Consider the following 18074-nt stretch of genomic DNA (forward strand, 5'->3'; position numbering starts at 1 on the left):
AGCAGTAAATATATTTATCAACTAATTATATATAGGTATATAAATTTTTTTTAAAAGAGTTAAATTGACTCTATATTTGATTAAAATATCTATATTTGAATAACATTTTACAAATTACAAAAATAAACATCAATTAAAACTAATTCTCTTTTTTTATAAAGTTTATCTACTTGTCACAAATGTGGAAAAGATAAAATTGAAATTAATGCATTCATTAATAGAGGTGTTAGAAAAATGATTGTTTTTAAAAAAAGTTAATTTATCTACTTGTCACAAATGTGGAAAAGATAAAGTTGCAATTAATGCATGCATAAAGTTGCAATTAATGCTTGCATTAATAGAGGTGTTGGAGAAAATAGTTATATTTTTGTTGAAGAAAATTGAATTTTTTCATTGCTTGTTTTATCATGAGCCAATAAAATTTTAGAAAAATTGTATTTTTCAATTCCCAAGAAAATGCAAATTAATAAACCTTTTGCAAACATTAGTATATCAATGAAATTTTTAGATTATGGAACTAATATGAAACTTGGTGATTCCATTAGTTTCTTGCCAAAGACAAGAACTAATAATCTATAATAGATGGATTTTTGAGTTGAAAGGCATTATCATTGAGGTTTAATTAATGCCATAGGGAAGAGCACATAGTGCAATAGTATAATCTATATTTTTAAATGATTTTTAGTTCTTGTTTATGACAACATAACTAATGGATTCATTTGATGCAAATTTTTCTATTTTGACCAATTTGATTAATTAATAGAAATTAAGTATTAAATTTTATTAAGTTAAAATTTAATAATTATTTTTTATAATTTCAAAATATGTTTTTTCTTATTTTACATTGATTTTAACAATTAGAGAAATAATTTTTTTCTCAAATATATATATATATATATATATATAATAAATTTGTTAGATAAGAACAATTTTTAAATTTAAAGCTTCTTCTAGAAGCTTCCCTTTTTATATTGGAAAATCTACACCAAAATTGATAGAAACACATGGATGAATTTTTACGTTTCAAGATCAAGAGATTCAATCTCTTCGTTGACAATAAAACTATTAGTCAAGTTGGAACAACACCTTGAGAAAACATAGAGTTTGATGAAACTTAAAAAGTGACAGAATCAAAGAAACCAAGAAATGGAGAAATTGCACAAAAAGACATCCCAATAGAGATACTTGTTATAGATCTGTGAGGCTTCACCCCAACTAATCAAAATTTAAAACATTTGACACATTATATTCAATGAACTTGAACATTTATCAGTATTATTTATGCCATGTGTTGATTACTTCAGTATGTTTTATTTATGATTTTTTAGGTATATCCATGCATTATGATGACTATCTCAATATTTTAATCTGAATTGATGAAAATTTTATGATATTTCAATTATGCAACCAAGCTATGTTATGTTCAAATGCTGAAATAGAAAAGTTTATTTAAAAATAGATTTAGAATGTTCTGTCAATTGATTATGCAATTTGGTTTATATATACATGTGATTTTATCGAACTACTAATATTTGAATTGAGTGTGAGGGAAAATTACCATGAAAGTTAATTGGAGAAATAATAACCGACCTTATGTTCAATCCGTGAAAGCCAAGGTTGAACCTAATGAAGAGGTTAAATCTCATTGTTATGTATTTTATGTGTAATCATAAATTGAATGTGTCTATTAGATTGTTTCATTTTATGGTGGATTTATCACCTAAATTATGTAATGTCATTTCACAGTGTCACTTGACACTTGTAATGTTTAAATGTAAATGTTATATGAAAAAGTGTTGGCAAGAGATACCTAACTTAGAACTAAATCATTAAGATGAAACCAACTTAAATCCCTCTTACCAAATAGAATCATGAAAGGTCCCATCATCATGAATTTAGAATTCGAAAGTTATAGTGACTTTTGAGTGCTCAAAAGTGGTCCTAGGGTGCCAATTTAGTAGAAAATAAGTTCCCATGTGATATACCTATGGGTGGGGGACAAGTTTCACTACAGGACAACTTAATTTGGACTTTAGAGGCTCACTAAAGATAGAAAATTCATGATGCACGAAATTTCCCACTTACCTACTCCCATCTTGAGCCATATGGGAGAGGAGGGACTTAGATTTTTTTTAAAACCACTATATATCTTGAGGGAGGGGAATTTTGGATGGGAAAAAAAAGCTAAAGGGATTAGGCTCTTCTCAAACATCATTTTTCCATAACACTTATGAAGGTTGGCGATCTCCTTTCCATGCAATCTTGTTTCTTGTTTTACAATTAGATTAGCAAGTGTTTGTGATCTCTTACATATGTGTATTATGTAATTTGTGACATTTTTATGTTAGGGATATGATTTTGGTTTGATTTCATACTTGTTCATGTTCTACTTTTATTTTTTCTTTTCTTGAGGGAATTGTGAAGGGTGTGATGGCATTACTCAACATGGGATAGGGAAGAAATGGCCATGTATGGGGGAAGGGGTTAGCAGGGCTCCATGATAGTGTAGAGTCTCTTCTCATGGTGAGAAGAGAGATAAAACTACAAGGTGTATTGGCCCTTACACGCCATCATTATTAATTTTGTTTGTAAGGAGATAAGGAAAAATAAGTATGGAAGTTGTATGTGAATTTTAGCATTGGAGAGATGTCTTTTTTAGTATGTTTTTCATTGGCATCTCCTACATGGAAGACCCACCTTCACCCCTTGTAATGAGATCATGGTGAAACTCAATTGTGTATATACCTTGGATGGGTGTTAATATTGTGAATATGTGTTTGTGAATTGGATTTGTTTGTCACCCGGTTGGCTATTTTTTCTCCTTGCTCGGTGGGTGGTCTTCTTGAGACCTAGGTTGGGAGGTGAGGTCTTCATGGTATGTCTTGTCTTTTCTTGTACATTTTGATGGATTCAAATAAGGAGAAAACTTGGAATGGGATTCTTGGTGCAATTCTTTAGTCACTTTGTATGGAGACTTCTCCATTGTCACACTTTCTTGTTGAACTTGTAATCATGTATTGGAAAGGAATTGTATCTTTGTTGTTATCTATTGGAATGTATTTCATGTTGTAGGTATCACTTTCAATAAGAAAGAAGGGATATTATTTTATGAACAAATTATATAGTATGATGATAAGAATTCAAAATTGATTTCACTTCAAGATTTGCTAAGAAATGAAATCGAATAACATAGTATCAGAGTTTGATCCAATTCATAATTTAACTTCTTGTAATCTTGAATTTCAATAATGAAAGAAAATAAAAATTATATGAATATGATCATGGTATCTCATGAGGGAATTTAAATTGGAATTTGATTGTTGTGTTTGGCCCATGGCTTTTTGGGCATGACATTTTGGTATCATAGCACAATTTCGTAACAATTGGACAACAATGGGTCCATAATTTAACTCTTGAAAGCTTGAATTCTCAATAATGTAGTAAGAGGTTGATATTTATAAAGATCTTAATTTTTTATGAGGAATTTAAATTTAAGTTTGAATAATTTTTCGTAAAGTTCAAGGTAAGATTTAATGTCAATTTTTTCATTCCTCTTATATTCTTAACTTGCCTAGTAAATCTAATGGTTGAACAATAGATTAAATTTCTTAATTTGAATACATGGAAACAAATTTAAAACATACCTTAATCTATAGAAAAAAATTAATTACCATCTAATTAAATTCCACAATCAAAATCATAAGAGATGGAGAAACAAAAAAATATATGTTGACAAACAAAACACAAAATATACATCTACAAGATGAAAAATGCATAGATTAATAAAAATGTTTTCCACAAGAAAATGCCAATCCAGTAAAAAATAAGAATATTAATAAAAGAATTAGGGTGATTTAAACAACCTTTTTATACCCCATAGTGGAGGGGGAAAAACCATTTTAAACAAAAAGAAAACATTTAAAAAAAAACCCTCTTGGGAGGGGGATGAGATACCACATTGGCCCCACCCCACCTCATATTCACTCTTATCCAAGTATAGGCATTCAAGAGCTTAGAAGAATGTGGATAGCAAGTGGAGTGGGCCACTTTGCAAGTGGCCCGAGGTTTAGGTGGAGTTTGGGTAGGTATACCCGTATGGTAGAGCTTGGGTTTGTAAACATGTTTAGTTTCTTTTAAATATGTTTAGTTTTAGGATAATAAATTATTTAGGATGGTAATAAAGTAATTGTTGTCTGACATGTATGTTTGTGTCTATTTTCTTATATAAAATAAATAAATTAAAAGGGGTATCTCATAAGTGGTAGGTTTAGAGAGTTTCGTTAGGATTAGTCACTAAGTTTAGTTAGTAGATTGTCTAATGTTAACATATTTTACTAGTTTATTTTTAGTTTACTAAGTTGCAAATTAAAGATTTGTCAGTAGATAGTTTAAATATGGAAGTTAATGGCATGTTTTCTTGAAATGTATTTTGAGTGGATTTTATTATAGTTTAAATTATTAGCAAAAGAGACAATTAGTATTATTAGAAAGGTATGAGTAGTATTTCAAATAGAATTTATACTTGGTTAAGTAATTAGGGAATTGTAATAAATGTCTTGTATAGATTATTTTATTATTTTTTCTATTTTTGGTTGTTTCAATAAACTTCCTTAAGTGTATAGTTGAATATAAGGGGAAAGGTTAGCTTATAAAGCTAGGGATAGAAATAGTTGTCTATTTATATGTTATATTTAAAATGAACAATATTTTCTTAGGGAGTTATTTTGGTATTAAATTTAATGTTTTAAAATAATATTATTTATTTGTAAAATGGTTTTAATTAGCTAGTTAGGCTAATGTTAAGGTTAGAAGGTATTATAGAAAGGATCTTGTATAGATGACTTGTTAGTGGATTAGAACTTAATGTTAGGATTTGATTTTGATGTCATAATTGATTTAATGGATATTAATTAATGTATTAATTAGTTATATTATGTTTTTATAATAATTGGAAATCGAGTATTAAGGTATTGATAGGTAAAACTATAAGTTCAAAATCATACACCAAGGGGATTGAACTAGTTTAATGAAATGAGTGTAAGGTATCATATCAAACCTAAGGTAATTGATGTAATTGGTAAACCTAATGTTTTGGAATAAAATATGGTTAAGTAAGGGTGACCTAATCGTTAATTAGGGTTAAAACCTGAATGTGTTAATATTCTCGTGTTTTTCCCAACTTTATGTTAGAAGGTGAAACATGTGAACCTAACCTTACTAAAACTGAATCTATCTATCTTGAATTTGACTTAGAACTTGGAAAACCTAAATTCTTCTCAAATTTGATATCATACCTTAGGAGACATGAAACTATGGTTTAAAAAACCGAATTAAATCAACCCAAACTAAGTGTTCCTATAGCACTAGAACTTATGGTTCCAGACCAATGCAGTATGTTTGTACACTAAGTTTGCATCTTTATGAACTATAATCAAAATTTAATTATTTTTGTAAACCTTGAACACAAAAAAAATCTTTCATGTACACTTTAATTGTACCTATTTACCTTTACCCTAATCGATGTTTTGAATTAGAACTGAATCCCTAGAACTCTAAGAAAACTAATCACATGTGCAACTTCAAGACTTGAAAACTCAACTTTTCTATGTCATCATATTTCCTCAACACATTCATTCCCAGTTTGTTTGCATGTAACCATTGAGAACTTGGATGGTATGATAATAAATCAAAGAACCTATTTTGACAAGAGAGTTATTCAGTTCTACTATAAAGGATAGAACACTAATTTAGTAGTATAATTATCTAAACATGATGGTAAGAATGTAACTAAATGGGAAGTAGTATGCAACATATGGCATAGGGGATTCACACTTGTAGTTAAGACAATATTAATGAAATGAAGCAAAATACACTTTTACATATGAAAAACAAAGCATCGGTTACAACAAATAAAATGTGAAACAAAAGATTAAACATGATAATTAAGGTCCTCCTCATGAAGATTAGTTATTTTGTTTTCTAGCAGGGGTCTTTTTCCCTCATACAGTCTCAAATGATGAGATTGAAATAAACATAATCTTGCATTCTCAATAGTATAATACAAGTATGTTTAATACACATATAAGCTCTCGAATAGATTATAGTAATACATCACATATGATATTTTACCAAGAAGATTATTGGATATACCTTGGATTTATGGTTATGTGTAGGATCCTGTTCAACCAAACTATACCCTTAAGTTGCAATGAAAAATTAGTAAATCACAGTTATGTCAACTTGACATACAATTTTCTACTTGTCATGATCTTTCTATCAAAAAATTGAGAGAAAATAATATCTAGGAAATTGACTTTAGTTTCTAAAATACTAGGCCTTATAAAAAAATAATAAACTTTGATTGGTGAAAATTTCAAATTTTAATGCAATAGTATAGAAATTTCACGACAAAAATAAGAAGTAGATGTATTTATGGCCACCATAATAAAAATCAAATGAGAATATTTTAAATTATTAAGATTCTAGATATAAGAAGTAGACTCATTCCTAGATGCAATGCATATTTTTGGGTATTTTTATTTTAAACAAATAATTAATTGTGAATTTTCTACTATAGTATTTTTGGAATAGAAAAATTTCATGTTTGACCACCTTAATTAATACAAAAATCTGCAAAATTTAATTTAATTTCTTTCCTTTAGAGTAGAAGAAGCATAGAACATGATGCGTCTTTTGGATTTCAAAAATGTTGTACCGTTTGTAAGTTATAGTTGTTTTTAATTAGTATATCAATCAACACTTTATACATAAATCCATTATAAAATAAGTAATTATTACTTTTGAAACTTGTAATTTGATAGAAATTGCATTTTGGAAAGCTAAGAACATTATTAAGAAACCCTTTTCGTTTCATCAAATTTGGGTGAAAAAAATCTGTCAGGTATATGTTTGAAGTTAAAAAAACATACATAATAGACCAAAAATATGTTTTTGGAATGTTTTTAAAGTTGACCATATAGAGTTTGTATCCAAACATATATTAGGCCTTATAAAGGTATTAACTATTTGGTTTGGTATTAGGATGGGAGGGACAAAAGTTGGAATATAATTTGAAATGCTTTAAGGCATTTTAGAGCTACGTAATTTCTATATTGCCACTTTTTGGCATACCATGATCCTATACATACCCTTACCTTAAAGAACATTAAATCTTAAATAAAATACCAAATTATATAAATAATAATGCATGTAATTATCAAGACTCTTTAGTCTCTTTTGTAGAAGACCAAGTCTTTGGATCTAGGGTAGGGAGTGCATCAACTGGTATGACTCCTAATGTTGAACCTCTTAATTCCAGAGTCGTTTGTCCCTAGTTTCTATTCCTTGAAGATTGTATACCATCTTTTCCTCTTATCCTAGAAAATTTTTGAGGTTGATGTATATTGGAAAATGTGGCTTGACATTGATCTACTGGTACTCCCTGATGGTACAATCCAATGTAGTATGATGCATCTCACATAGCCTTTTTTTGACCTATCATGACATCCAGAGTAGGAGTTAATAGTTGGACTACACTAGGGAGACTCAGTGCTTGATGAGAAGCATATCAATCTCCCTTAAATATTTTTGAGATCAGTTTCCATTGATTTCTATCAAATGTCAATTAATCCAACTATTGTGTTAGACTATCCACTTTTTCCCCAATGGTATCTAGTTGCACTTTTATCCAGTCTGAAAGTAATTTTCTCTCTCTTTTATAGCTTCCTAATATGCCTTGAATTGAGATTGATGTAAGATAATTCTTGTTTTTGGACTCTCAGCTCATGCATATTCTCTTGTCACTTTAGAGTGAAGAGAGTTGGTCACAATTTGAGTACTGTCAAATTGAGCACTTTTTATAATATCCTATAACTTAGCAACCTCTATAATAGATAGATCAGATCTCTAATTCTTAGCTACCAGTGACTATTATAGGCTAGTCTCTTTGCAAAAACCACATCATGTTCCTTTTGTTGCATGAAATCAAGTGGAATCCTTTAGAATGGCCTAAAGGCATGTTCTGAAACTCTCCGCTCTACCATTGGTAGTGGTATCACTTGACCCTCAAATAATAAGGGAGTCACCCTTGCTACCACTTTCTATGGTATCTCTTTTAGATTCATTAAACCCACAATAGGATGGGGTTGGTTTGGAAGCTAAGTTTCTCCCTTGGTAGAAAACTATGGACAACCTTGTACTAGCTCATCCATAGGATCATTCAATCTACTTGGTTGATCCTCACTTGCACCTCACATGAAGTGGTTAAGGTTGATATGAGACAATAATGGACCTTGATCCCACCGCCCATACTTGAATGACTAGGATCAATTCTTTTAGAATCATCCCCATCAAGTTCTCTATCATTCCTTCATCATTTAAGTGATCCTCTCATGTACACATGTTCTTTCTTTTGAGACTTTTCCATCGTTGAATTCTAGAATGTTTAAGGTTACAAATACTATTAAAGCTTGTTAGTAATTTGAGATGAAAGGTTAGCCTATTTATAAATGTCAAACTATCAAAAATACTCTACCATGATAAAACCACTCACACTTACTCTTTAGAGTTGTTGTCTTGATCCAATCCAACATCAAAGTGTGTTTTCAATTCAGACTAAAACATTTTCTTATGAGTGTTATAGTTTCAAAAGAACAATACTGGCATAAAACCCATCACATCTTGTCTCTTGAAAAGTTACCTTGGGTCATTCAAAATTTTGTGAGTATGACCACATCAAAACTTTTTGAGGCTTGATACAAATAAGTGATCTTCAATGATAAAGGAAGACAATACAAGAAAACATAATATTACTCAAATAGAAATTTTATCTTTATCTAAATGTTGATTGATGTCCACCTATAAATACTATTATAGTTCAAAAATTATCAGTCACTTCATGTTCCTCAATAACCCTGGTACGACTATACCTTGTTTGTAAATGTGAATAATTTTTATTGGGCACTTTCTTGTGCATTATTTCTGTTGCCTTATTGTAATTGCCAACAATGTAAAATTTAATGTTGGGCTACTTAGCCAAGTTTCATTTTAAAGGTCCAATTTTACCTTGGGGACATGTGTAGTGCCTACCCTCGTTCACATCTTTTCTAGACTTATTGTTGCTATTATTATCAGACTATGTAGACTAGTTTTATGTTGATGGTTTAGTGATGTTGTTTTGACACTATCAGATATTATGATATGGATTCAGTTGATATATGATGAGATCATTTAGACTTTACATTTCATGTATGTATGATGATCATTACATTGTTTTCAGTTATTAATGATGTTTAGTTAGATGGTTTATTATCTCATGTGTTTTATTATGGTTACTTACCCCATACTTGCATGTGTATGGTGTGCATTTTTTCTTATTGTATGGCATTTTTGATGTGGTTACGGAAGGGAGTCGTAGTCACCTGCTTAGTCAGGATCTACACAATGCACCACTTCTTGCCATTGTCTGTTTAGCTTAGCATTATATATTGTATGTACATGCATGGTTTTTTTGCAGGTTGCAGGTACCGGGTATCGACTTCCCTGAATTGCCAGGATGAGCGTACCCTATTATACTATCTCAATGATAAGAGGAGGGAGATAAATTCTCAAGTCCAAATCCCAAACCTAAAAACCATTTGTCCTAGTGAGTTAGGACAAGTATCAGAGTTGAATACCCACCGAATGTGTCGGATGACATATTTCATGATTTTTAACCCTTTAGATTGATTTTGTATGATTTTTTCTATGATGGGTTTTCATATTTTATCTTGGAGGTCTATGGTGAATTTTCCATTAATTAAGTCTTAATAAATAGATTTAATTAATAAATTATTTATTTGAGAAAATTAATAAAATATCATGATCTTTGATATTTTGATTGTAATTAATTAAATGTGAATTATTGAGGAAAAGGAATTAAATAAAAGAAAACTAGAAATTAAAATTAATAATAGTTATAAAATAATAATAAAGTAATAAATAAAATAATAATAATAAAAGTTATAAAAATTAAAATGAAAGTTATAAAATTTAAATAGAAATTATTTTAAAAAGTAAATTGGAGTTATAAGCTTGCATGGGAATTAACGCACTTTTCTATTTCTCATGTGTCAACAACATGGGGGTTAGTGCATCAATTAAGCACATGGTGTCTACAACTCTATGACTCATCAAAAAGGTTGGAAAAGACCCATGCTTAGTTGGTGACACCTTCCAGCTATTTCAAGAAGCATTCTAGAGGTTTCCTGAGAGCTCTTTATATTCAGGCATTCCTAGAAGCTTAGAGAGAGAGCGTTTGGAGTGCTATTGGAGCATTGGAGGATTCGAGAGTTCTGAAAAAGGGAGCTTTCTCTGCGAGTTTTCTGAAGAAGAGCGATTTAGCATCAGAAATCGGGTAGATTCTTGTGATTTTATTTATGCTATTTTTGCATCTTTCATTTCCCTGTCTTCTTCGTGTTTTCTATATGTCTTCTGAGGAATTTCCTATTGTTATTGTATGCATTCTCTATTGGGTAGTTAATTTATTTGAGAATATTACATGCATAGATTTGAAAAAAAAATATGGGGCTAGGGTTGAATTGTAGCCAAATTCATTGAAAAAAATTATAGAGAGTAAATAATTGTAGGAAACTTATAAATTTATATATATTCTTTGTGAATATATATATATATATAGTTCAGATCTGTATTTTTGTATATAAATTTATACTATATAAAACCCTGTGTATATTTGTACACACACACACACACACACACACACACACACACACACACACACACACACACACACACACACATATATACATACACATGCATATATATATATATATATATATATAAAATTAATTGGAAGGCCGAGCGAGTTATCGCAGTAATACTCATTAAAACGCATTTGCGATTTCAATTTCGTTTTGGAAAAACGTTAAAAAAAAAAAAACATTACATTGAAAACGTTTAAAATATATATATATATATATAAATGTTGGGCGGGTATCATATACCCCACCCACTGCAAGCCTGTGAGATCGCAGTGTACCTGTGGTGCGGTACTTTAGATAGCCGCGCAATTTTAAATCGCGTTGAGTCATATGTGGGTTTCAAATTATATAAGGTTTAATCCGCAACGTTATTTCATATGCGATTTGAGGTTCGATTTTTTTTTAAATGCTGAAATGTTATTAATTATTAAATGCTATTAAATATATATATATATTTGTGTATGTATATATATATATATATAAAAATATATATATATATATATATATGTATGTATGTATATAAGTATATATGTATATATAATTAATTATAAATGATTATTATAAAGTTCTCAATTAATGGGTCACTCTTTTTAATGATTTAAAATATTGCTATTAAGCTCGTCAATTATGAAGAGATATTAATAATTAATTTAATTAAACTTAGTTTTAATTAAGATTAATTATTAGAATAAATAATCGAAGTTTTGTTCATAGGAAATGTCAATCTTCAAACAAATTTTATATAAATAAAATATTACTAGATCAATTAGAAAATTGAGTCTAATGGAGAAACTTTTTATCTATCAAACAAATACATGGGTTAAGTAAAACGTGAAATTTCTCCACTTGATATAGTTTGGGAAACATAAACTGAGACTTTTGCATTTGAAATTGAAAACTTAGCAAAACCAAAACATGTGTTTACATTATGTATTCTTTATGCTATTGTTTTGGGTTGACTAGTGTTGACCAGTTATAGGATGTCTACCAGAGGCTTGGGAGTTATGTGATTATGATGTCATGATGATGTTTAATCTCGATCTTTATAAACCCAACCATGGTTATGTGATGGAATGCTCTATGTATTGGTTGTAATACTGATTGTTATAGTTGAGGTTCTTATTTATGAGACACTTGACTTAACCATTATTTTTGGTCATCGATCAGTTATCTTTGATTATTTTCTAGTTGCCATGATGGGACTGAGATGTGGATTTATTCTTGATGATGTCATGTTGTGACATGTTTGATTCAACCATTTTTGGAGTCTTCGATCAGTATGATTGAGATATATTTTGGTTATTGAGAACCATTGAATACTTTTGATTATTAGTGATACTTCAGTTGCCAATAGAGAGCTATTGTGTTCATGATTTTCTATGGATGTTTGCTCATGGAGATTTGATGCTTTTATGCATATTTGATGATTTTATTATGGATTATCTTTTGTAATTTTGAGATTTATGAGTCCATGAGCATTAGGGTAGGATATCTGCATGTAGTGTCAGGAAGTGGCTTGCAATGGGGGCTGGGGCCCTAAGAGGCTCCCAGGGTAACTCATTGTAAGTTGGATTAATAAGTGATAACATTCACACCTAATACTAACTGAATGAACCTAAAAGGATAAGAGTTTTTGGTTCAGGCCCATGCCTTGAGTGCTTGTATAGGCTAGGATGGGAGTAGTGAGAATGCATGGTTGTGACCTTGCACTCCATAGTATGGCTTGTTAGTATGAGAGGATACTAGTGGCCGCATGAGATCAGTATGGACCCGTGGAGTTTAGCTAACTGCCAGGGTAACTTGTACGTGATAAATGCGATGAAACTTTCCCGCTTGCATAGTAGGTTCCTACATGTCATTGTGTGCCTCTGGGAAGTAGATGTCAGTTTCATGATTGGAACCTTTGAGTTAGTATACTTTTAGGATTTCCTGGATTTATAGAGAGCTGTGCTATGTGATTTTGATAGCTTGTTTGGGACTTGAGATTATCTCCTCAGCACGATGGGAGTGGACCACTTAGGTACCACGCAGTTGGGTGGTAGTGTATTTTCCACTCTTATCATTTTGAGATTCATTGAGACATTGTGGCTGATGCATCCTTCGTGATGGTGGATATGTATCCTTTCATTGATGATTAGCATATGTTAGATGATGTTATCTTATGCTTATATTTGCATGTTAGATTACTTTCCACATATGATGTTGTATATGTTAGGAGTGACATTCCTACTATGTTAATACCGATGATCTCTTCGGTGATTTAGGATGTTACGCACGGAGGGATGGCTAGGGCCCATGATGGTCTAATGATGCTATTAACGATCGGGAGGAACCATACACTTAGTTTATTTTGTTTGATCTGATGATGGATGTATATGTCTTCTATGATGATGTATCATGTGATTATCTCTACTTTGATGTATCATGGATTGGAATAGGATGATGTACCTTATTCTACATATGTATATTCTTTGAGCTTGTCATACCCTGTGACATGTACAGAGGATGATTGAGCATTTGGAAATGTAATGTATAAACATTGGACTTATCATTATTATTTCATGAGGATGTTGTACTAGATGGATTCATGTGTGTAATTCAACGTTAAGGGATCTTAAAGAATGTAATCTGTTATGCATGTTATGTTTACTTTTCAGATGGACAATGCTATTGCTTCCGTTATTGTGCAAAATTTATATGTGATGTTTACTATCAAAAATAAAAATAAAAATGTGTTACTAAACTTAGTAAAATTCTAGGTTAATTCTTTGGATCCCTTGGCGGGGCATTACAACATGTCTTATTTTTGAAGGTTTACTATGTGGCCACATTTCAATTTTTTTATTGAAATAATTATTTTCACTTTTGGTTTTAAGTTTATTTATTGAGGATTCTTCTAGTGTAAAAAATAGGCAAGTGTGTTGTGTTGTAATTAATGAAATGGTCATATCCAATAGGGATGTATAAAAAAAGCATAAGGGGAGTAAATCACTAAGAAGATCTAATTCGAGAGATATGAAATTCCTATAAAATCATTCTTTTCTATGACCTAAATCTTTGGATATTCCATTACCAGTATTAGCAAGAACTATATTCTTGGACAAAATTAGTAAAGGTTACTAATAGATAGTATGCATGTAACATAATAAAGACACATATATCCAATGATCTAATAAGACTAATTAATGAAATTCAAGACTAAGAATTGTCAATATCATAAGAAAAGTTTTGGATTGAATTATACCATGTACTAAAGGGAGCCCATTTATTAGATTCTCTCATATGTATTTATATTCTAACCATGATACTTTCAGATATTAGGATTACCTATCAAACAAAAAAATCGTGGACTTGTTTAAGGATACTTATATTGAAATAACCTAAAGTTGTTGATGTAAATTGCCTGTATATGATACTTAATAATCATGGAGTACCTAATCTTGGAGGATATGTATTCACCATAAATAATAACTCACACTTCATATTTCATAAAGTTATACAAGAAACATATATCTAATATCTATGGGTGTACATGTGATTCCTATGTTAAATTTTCTCCCTAATTAAGACTTAGTTATTGCTAAGATGAGATAAGGTCTGACAATGTGATGTATGTCCCTAACTTTTCTTAACTTCTAGGAGTAAGTCAAATACAAGGATGGGGTGGGGGCGGGTGTGAGGCCTCACCTCGAATTATCAAAATTCAACTAATACATTATGATTAGATATTTGAGACAATATATTCAATGAACTTGAACATTAATCAGTATTATTTATGCCATGTGATGATTACTTCATTATGCTTTATTCATGATGTTTAAGTATATGCATGCATTATGATTTTTATCTTAGTATTTTAATCCGAATTGATGAATATGTTATCAAATTTTAACCATGCAATCAAGTGTATTTTATTCAAGTGCCAAAATGGAAAAGTTTATTTAAAAAGATATTTAGAATGTTCAGTCAATTGATTATGCAATTTGGTTTATATGTACATGTGATTTTATTGAAGTGCTGATATTCAAATTGATTGTGTGGGAAAATTACCATGGAAATTTATCAGAAATAATAACTGACCCTATGTGCAATTTGTGAAAGCTAAGGTTTAACCTAGTGAAGAGGTTAAATGTCATTGTTATGTATTTATGTGTAATCATAAATTGAATTTCTCTATTAGATCAATTCATTTTATTATGGATTTATCAACTAAATTATGTAATGTCATTTTATGGTGTTACTTGACACTTGTAATGTTTAAATGTAAATGTTATATGAAAAAGTGTTGGCAAGTGATACCTAACCTAGAACTAAACCATTAAGATGAACCCAAACTAAATCCCACTTACTAAATAGTGCCATGAAAGGTCCCATCATCATGAATTTTGAATTCAAATTTTATAGTGACTTTTGAGTGCTCAAAAGTGGTCCTAGAGTGCCAATTTAGTGGCAAGTAAGTGCCCGTGTGATATACCTATGGGTGGGGGAGAAGTTTTACTATAGGAAAACTTAATTTGGAATGTAGAGGCCCAATATAGATAGAAAATACATGATGCATGAAATTTCCCACGTGCATACTCCCATTTTGAGCCATGTGGGAGATGATTGACTTAGTTTTAAAAAAACACCACTATCTATTTGTTTCATGTTGTATATTTCACTTTCAATAAGAAGAAATGAGATTATTTTATGAACAAATTGTATAGTATGATGATAAGAATTTGAAATTGATTTCACTTCAAGATTTAATTTTCTAAGAAATGAAATTGAATAACATAGTATCAAATTTTGGTTCATTTCATAATTTAACTTCTTGTAATCTTGAATTTCAATAATGAAAGATTAATAAATTTACATGAATAGGATCATTATATTTTATGAGGGAATTTAAATTAGAATTTGATCGTTGTGTTTTGCCCCTGGATTTTTGGGCATGATCAGATCATCAAAATAGTGCTAGTGATGTTTTCATGGTACCCTCTAACTCAAATCCTTCATAGACCAAAGGCTTATTTTACAATTCATTGTACTTGTTTTAAAATGAAATTTTCTCCTCTAGTTGCCTCTTAACATTACTTGAGAAAGGTCACTAGGAAAAAGGGTTAGACACTTCTAATGCTCTCATATTGGTGTAAGGAAGCATAGGTGTGCGGAATTGCTTCCTACACTAATCTTTGAGAGGATGATTATACAAATTCAACTAACTATTGTAGAGATCTCAAGAAAAGCATAATAATATAATCCAAATAACAATGAATGCATAACACAATGATTACCATGGGGAAACCCTTTTGGGAGAAAAACCCCACCCTCCAAAACCCATATAATTTATTCTCAAATCAAGAAGATTACAATACACCCATAATGCAAGTTCTTATAGGAGCACATCACCACAACTCGAACTTGGACTCGGACTCAAAGAGACTCCTTCTAGCACCTAGTCTTGTAAATAGAACTAGATGACTCAAACACCTTCCTAAGCCCTCCTTTTAAAGTGGTTTACAACTTGGAAACCATTTTTGGTCTTGCAAAACCATGGGCAAAAACCATGAGCAAAACAACCATGTCACATGTTACCCACTTGTCATTTGTAACTCCAAGAATAGCATTTTCGTCCATATTTTTGTCCTCTAGTTTATACCTCCATAAAAGTCATATAATGAGTTGTTTATACTCTAAAAATAGCCCTCCTATATTGTACTAGGGACTAGACACATTTTTAACAACTCATACACATTTTTCCAACTCATAAACATGTGGAAAACTATGACAAACAACTTATAGAAATTTTTAGAAAAAGTTTGCAAGGTTGAGACACAATTCTCAACATTCTCCCACTTCTCAAACACCTTGCAAGAGGAAGGGGATCCAAAGTGTCATGGACTTCATTTTTAGGGGCTGAGAGGCCCATAGACTCTGAACACCATCCAAATTTTTCTGTGCTTGTAGGCCTGGTTAATGCATCAAAAACATTTGCCAAAGTTTCTACCTTCTCAAGCTTCACCATTCCATCCTTGACCATATCTCTCACAAAATGATATTGTACATCAATGTGCTTGGTCCTTACATGAAATGTTAGATTACTCACTATGTAGATTGCACTCTGACTGTCACTATAAAATGTCACTATACCTTGTTTGAACTCTATATATGTGAACAAGTCTATTTAGCTAGATAGCTTCCTTGCAGGCATGAGTAGCTACCATATACCCTGCCTTTGTAATGGAAAAAGTGACCACATCTTGTTGCTTTCTTATTCAATTGATTACACCATCGAATAATATAAGCACAGATGCATTAGTGGATCTTTTTCTATCAATGTTGCCAGCCTAGTTTGAATCCACATAGCCTTAAATATCCAAGGAATTCTCATTTCCTATTCCATTGAAACATATAGAGTAATCCAAGGCACCCCACAATTATTTGAAAAATCTTTTTATTGCATCCCAATGTGCTCTTCTTAGATTAGACATGTAACGAGAAAGTACTCCCACTGCTTGTGCAATGTCTAGTCTTGTAAAGACCATAGCATACATCAAACTTGCAACAGAACGAATGCACCAAGTTGTGGTGGCAAAAAGATGACACATTTTTTTCTTCAAAATTTCCAATAGTGTGCATGCACTATAGTGCATATGCGCTATAGCACGGGCACACACTATGGCCTTGGTATAGGGTTGTTAAGCCTAGGCCATAGTGCGTATGCACAATGGAAAAATGGATTTCTCAATAGCACGTGCGCACTATAGCATGTATACACTATTGAAAACCACATAAAAAATAGAAACCCCTACTCTATCTCTCCCCCATCTCTCTTCCTCCACCCTCTCTCTCCATTTCTCCTCCCTCTCTCTTCATTTCTCCCTCCCTCTCTCCCTTTCCCATCCTCTCTCTTTGCATCCTATCCTGTACTCTTTCCCTCCTCCCTCTCCCCCCCTCTCTCTCTCTTCTTCCCTCTATCATCCACTACTTTATGTCCCCCCTCTCTCTATATTAACATCCTATCCCACATACTTTTTGAAACCCCATTCCTCTCTCTCTCTCTCTCTCTCTCTCTCTCTCTCTCTCTCTCCCCCCTCCCTCTCTCTCCCCCTCCCTCTATCATCCACTACTCTATTTACCCCACCTCTCTCTATCTCTTTGTCTCTTTGTCTCTGTCTCTGTCTCTCTCTATCTCTCTTTCACTCCCTCCCTCCTTCCTATTCCATTCCCCTCTCTCCATTTCTCCCTCCATCTCTCCCTACTTCATCCTCTCTCTCTCTCTCTCTTTCTTTACATCCTATCTTGTACTCTTTCCCTCATCCCCCCTCTCTCTCA

This window comes from Cupressus sempervirens, chromosome 3 (assembly GCF_028749045.1).
Source record: "Cupressus sempervirens isolate cs-2001-9-10 chromosome 3, ASM2874904v1, whole genome shotgun sequence".
Lineage (NCBI taxonomy): Eukaryota > Viridiplantae > Streptophyta > Pinopsida > Cupressales > Cupressaceae > Cupressus > Cupressus sempervirens.